The sequence below is a fragment of the Cupressus sempervirens genome, chromosome 9, assembly GCF_028749045.1.
Source record: "Cupressus sempervirens isolate cs-2001-9-10 chromosome 9, ASM2874904v1, whole genome shotgun sequence".
NCBI classification, from domain to species: Eukaryota; Viridiplantae; Streptophyta; class Pinopsida; order Cupressales; family Cupressaceae; genus Cupressus; species Cupressus sempervirens.
Genome location: NC_143126.1, coordinates 491390162 through 491396614, shown reverse-complemented (window position 1 = coordinate 491396614; position 6453 = coordinate 491390162).

The following is a 6453-nucleotide window of genomic DNA, read 5'->3' as shown; positions in this document are numbered from 1 at the left end:
ATTTACAAAGGTATGACTTCGAATTCAAATTTACATATTAGAGTTTCCAAGTTCATAAGTTGACTATGATGCTATCCTTTTTAACACTATACTAGATCAATCCTTAGGAGAATCTAATTATGCATTTAAAGGTTAATCTATCATAACACACTAATACTTAATTCCAGAGATTATCATAACCTATCTAGAACTAATTAAAAACATTTAATATTAATCATTAAACTTATCACGACATCAACCCATCTACTAATCAAAACTTTTTTTTGCAATTTTGTGCTTCCCATATAAATAAACAATCAATTATTTCATTTTAGAATAAAAATAAATCAGATAACTCACACTTCACAATGGAGGAAATATATTTAGCTTGTCTTTTTCAATTTTTGCATAAAGAATTTGTGATGGGAGATAAAAATAAAAGAGCAAGTCTGCATGAAAAAGAATGAAGGAAAAAGACAATGAAAATCATCAAATAAGTTTAGCAGGATACTATAGAAGGAGGCAAGGTACACATGTACAATCTTTTTTCTAATACGTTTTATATTTATAGTGTACAATCTAATTCTAGAGTTTTATATATTTAGGATTGGGGTTTATTAAATTAGGAATATTTAAGTTTAGCATTTATTAAATTAGGGTTACTATTAACTTAGGTATCACCATGTTTGGAGTTAGGGTTTATCATTTTAAATATATATGTTTAAAATTATGTTAAGTAAATGACCTATTTTAGAGTTATGGTTAAGGGTCCACTTAATTTATGTGAGGGTAGATAATTTGGTTAAAAGTATCACGCCTAGGGTTCAATTTAGTATATAAATTGTTAAGATTCAAAGTGATTTAATGACTAAATTATTTGCAATTTCAAACATGTACATGTGTAGAACGTACTCAACAAGGACAACTTCCTAGGGTTGGAGAAGGGTCATCCCAAGTTCAAACAAGTACACACATCTCTCACAAGTATAATCTTTCTCTAGGTTTCTAGGTAGGCAAGCTTTCTAACTTTAATTTTAAATTTTAGAGACGTTTCCCCTTACAAGTGCTTGATTTTATTTGTTACCGTGTGTGCAGAGTAGTCAATGATGGAAATGTTGGATAGGAGGAAATTGAAGTTGAAGCAATGGATATTGACGAAGGTTCATCACAAGTTCAAAGAAGTATGTTCATTGAGCTCTTTAGTTCATTAAAATTAAAATTAATAGTATTTGTAGATGTTGAAATTTAGATAAAATTATATAATATTTCAAGATGTATGTAGATATATGTCCTCTAAGAAGATTGTATCTTAAGACTTAATTTTTTTTCTTGTAGCTTGAGATCGAGCAACAAATGATAATGTTAATCTAGCTGAAAGATAGAAGTGAAAAAATAATCATAGAAACATAGATCATTTAATTGAAATGGATGTGGAAAAATTGAGAGAATATGCTAAGCAGGCACACATGTTACAAAGAGGACATTGAATAAAAATTCTAAGGAAATAATTGCACAATTTGAGAATCTTGATACAATGGATAAAACTCAATTATTATCAATTTCTCTTCTTAATGATGAATTAAAAGAGCCATTGAAACTATTGGGTATAGATACAAGTATAAAAAAGAGGATTTCTAAGTTACAAAAAGATATTGTTGAAAGTGTTAAGGAAGGATTGCATTCTATTGGGAAAACAACTAGATTTGTAGATAGATCTATTGCACAAAGAGTGAAACTGACATATATTCTAAATAAGAAAATTTCCCAAAAAAGATAGATATCTTCACTTTCATCTCATATCAAGAATAGTCAAAAGACAATACCACATTATCTTAAAAGGAGAGACAATTTGGATGATAGTCCATTAGAATATTGGGCACTAATGTGTAGAGTTCCTCAATTCGATATAATTGGGGAAATAGTTAAAAACTAGGTTATTCAATTTTGGATTGATAATACTAGTCCTTCGCCGAATAGAAGAGATATCATCAAGTAAAGGATTGGGCCTAAGGAATATTTGCAACACACAAAACATTGGTTGGATGTCACAAAACATGAATTGTATCTCTCATTTTGTAATTTAAATCTTGATGTAAAGATTGGACAAACAATGTTTGAAAGATTGAAGAACTAATTTGTGATGATAAATAAATCTTCTGAAACTTGTTATTGTCAATATCATGTTGAATTTTATCTATACTATCAAGGGTTTTGAAAGATGATAGAAGAAGTGGTGGTTCTCAAAATTCTTTTCCAAAATGACCAAGCCAATTCATAACATCAAACTTATGTGGTAAATTAGATGATCATGCAATAGGTGAAATAGATTGCATAAGAGGAACTTGTGAAACATGTGGTAACCTAACTAAATTTCCTTTAAGAGATGAAGATACTAATATGATGAGGATGGTCAAATTTTAGAGATATAAGTACATAAAGTCTAAAATAAAAGTTGGAAAAGAATCAACAATGTTGGAATATGTAGAGGATGAGATACTTGTTGAAGAATTTATGTCAAACTTTCGTAAATTGATTCAACCATATATACATCATGCATTTTTTTCTAAGTGGAAAGCAATAGCATTTCAAACACTAAGAGAAACTTTCCCACTTGGAAATTTTTTAATCTATTGTTGACTTTATAGAGAATTACTTTTTCATTTCTAAAAAATAGTTACTTCAAGTAGAGTAATACCTTATAGAGTAGGTTACTATTATGGTCTAGGTGCCTTATTGACATGGACAAATTGATTTGGATGGTGCATAAATCATAGATCAAGCATGACTCATTAAAAAAGAGTATCACTTTTACATTAGTGATGACAAAGAGCATGACACACATTTTGTGGAACTTTGTTTTAAGAATTTTTTGAATATTTGAAAACTAAAGGCATAAAAATAGAAAAGTATTTTGTATGATTAGATGGATGTGTAACAAAAATTAAATTAGCTAGACCCTTTTATGCATTATGTAGATATCATCAATACCAAAATATACTACACTTTTGAAGTTTTTTATAGAATGGACATGGAAATGGTGAGCATGATGGTGCATGAGCTTGTATTAAATGTTCTCTAAGAAAGTATCAAATGGACTATAAAGGATATCACATTAATAATGCTCATGATGTGATTGAATGGTGCAAAATACATTTTATGGTGCTAGCAAATACAAATAACATGTCATTGCAAGCAGTTCAAGTCATACTATTCCAAGTGTTTTGGGAGGTATTAGGTATAGATGCAACACATGTTAAAAATTAATTTGAATAATTAAATTGAATCAAATTTGTATTTAATGTGTTAGGTGATAACTAATATGTACATGTTTAACTCATTTTTTATATGTATGCGTGGACCTTACATTCAAGTGTCGATATAAGATCAATGCATGGATGTAAGAGGGTAGAGAAGACACAATCTTTGAATTCATTTATGAGTACATATAGTAATGTGTGGTCATTGTACATTAGAAAATACTCATGTTTTTGTCCTGATTGTATTAATAAAAACTATGGTGGTTGCATTAATCAAGAACGTGGATATGTGGGTGAATGGACTTTGGTGCTACTATATTTTATTAATACGAATGGGTCAAAGAATGCAACCTTTGATGACATTCCATTGATTTCTAGTGATTAGAACCATATTAGGATTGATTAGAGTTGGTATGCACATATAAATATTTGTTTCATAATTTTGGTTAATTTATAATTTATACTCATGTACATGGAATTTATACATATACTTTGTATAGGCAATGTTTTTGCAATCGTGGCAGAATATGAAAATGTAGAAGGTGTTAGCTATTATTTATTGTGTTGCACCATGGAAAGGGAGAAGCTAACAAAGATTGAAATAAGTGATGGAATTATGTTTCCCACAACTTAGTATACTTTAACACACTTCTATGTTTTTTATGAATTCAAATTTATTGACTTATTTGATTGATATACATGGATATGTGTACATATATTCAGTAAGTAATTAATCTATGATATTTTTAAATGTGTATGCAGGTTCTATTGTTGTATAGGGAACATTTTTGAAACAAAAAAGAGTACTTAAAAATGGGATTTATTTCACTGATTATCAACCTAACAACAAAGTTTATCAGTATAGTAACCATGTAATTGCCACTGGTCTAACTCTTCATCCAGTCAAAGGACGTGTAATACATAAGTTGAGGCTCTATATTGATGACCATGAGAGAATATTACACATTATCCAACAATGAGCTGATCCACTTGATACGAGATAGAAATAACTTGTAATATAGGCAAGCATGTTTTCTTGAACTATGCATGAAATTTGGCTAAACACTTTAAAATTTGGTTGAACTATTTGAAATTAGGACACGTGGTTGAACTATTTGAACTATTTTTACTCTTTCATTTAACTAATCAAGATAAAATTGTGATTTGTAACTAATTATTTAAATTACGAACATATGTAACTAATTAGGACACTCGACTTGAGGGGAAGAAATTCAAACATTTGTCTTAAGGGAATGAAATTAGGACTTGTCTTAAGGGCATGAAGTATATTGCAATCAAAATTTTACTCTTTCATTTAACTTGCCAAGTTTAAAATGTGATTTGTAACTAATTATTGAAATTAGGAGTATATGTATTGAAATTAAGAGTATATGTAACTAATTAGGACATGTGTCTTGAGGGTAAGAAATTTGAACATATGTCTTAAGGGGATGAAGTTAGGACTTGTCTTAAGGAGACAAAGTATATTGCAATCAAACTTTTACTCTTTCATTTAACTTGTCAAGTTCAAAATGTGATTTGTAAGTAATTATTAAAATTAGGAGTAGATGTAACTAATTAGGAAATGCATCTTAAGGGGATGAAATTTGAACATGTGTCTTAAAGGGATGAACTAAAAGAAATGTCTAGAATGTATATATGTAGATCAATCATCAAATGCATATGAACAAGAACATAATTAGGGCATGTCTTAAGGGGATGAACCATACATTTACTCTTTCATTTAACTACTCAAGTTCAAATTGTCTTTTGCAATTTTAAATTATTCAAATTAGCATATGCAACTAATTGGAATACATGTCTTAAGGGGGACAAATTAGAACATTGGGCTTAAGGGGATGAAATTAGGACATATCTAAAGGGGATGAACTATATATTTACTCTTTAGGAATTATGTAACTAATTAGGATACATATGTAACTAATTAGGATACTTGTTCATATTAGGACATAAATTACACGTTATATTTAAATATCTAAAGTACTTGTCCAAATTAGGACATAAGTGAAATTATCAAACATGTATTTAAGTTAAATTAAATCAAACATGTGTAATTATAAAAGATCATCTTGAACATGTTTCACAACAAACACCATCATACAAACACATTTACACATAAATTATAAATTCTAGATCAAATGTCATTTAATCAATCATCATGTAGATCAATCATCAAATGTATATGAACTAGAATATAGGACAAATTATGTAAAATACTCTAGCATGTACTACTGTGTACACTAGAGCATGTACCACTAGTTAGGGATCCTTGAAGTATCTGAATCTCCTAATTAGTGAGATCATATATCTTGTGAGGTGGAATAGGATTTTTCTTGTGGGGATACAAGCTTGCTAGGGGGAGGGGATAGTCTACTGCGGGGGTGGAATAAGAGGCTGCTAGAGTGGGTGGGGTGGGGTAGGAGCTTGCTAGGGGGGATAGCCTACTACAGGGGTGGAATAAGAGGCTGTTGATTGCCATCTGTCAAGCTCTCTAGTATGTGTGTATGTGTCTACATGTACATAAAATTTATTAAAATGACATTTAAGAAACTAGAAATCCTAAACATGAAATGAGCACACGCATGCATGTAAGTCATATGTACATATGAAATGAACAAAGGAGTATATATTTAAATTTCCTAAACATGAAATGAACATACAATTATATTATCAGGTTTAAAAATAAAATGAATGTGTACATCATGTTTAAATTAGGATATATGTTTAAATGAACATACACATGTATCACATTTATTTTAAAACATGAAATGAGCATTCACGTATAAGTCCTGAACATGAAACAAACATATACACAAGTGCATACATACATACATACATACATAAACTTCCTAAACTTGAAATGAACATGTGCATTCATATAAGTCATATATATACATACATGAAATGATCATACACAATACCTTAAGTCCTAAACATAAATTGAACATGCTTGTATCATGTACATGTGTGAATAAAAGGGTCATAATAGGATGTCTAAAAGGGATAATTTAGACTGATGACTTAAGGGGGGAACATAAAATCAAACATATGAAATCTAGGATATTTTAAGAGGATTAACTTTAAGTCAATATATCATGTGGTAACTTCACGTGTGTGTTTATATATATGGATCTACTAGTGGTAATTTTTGGTCCTAATTAAGATGACATATTTGCAAAATTTCAAAATTGACCCT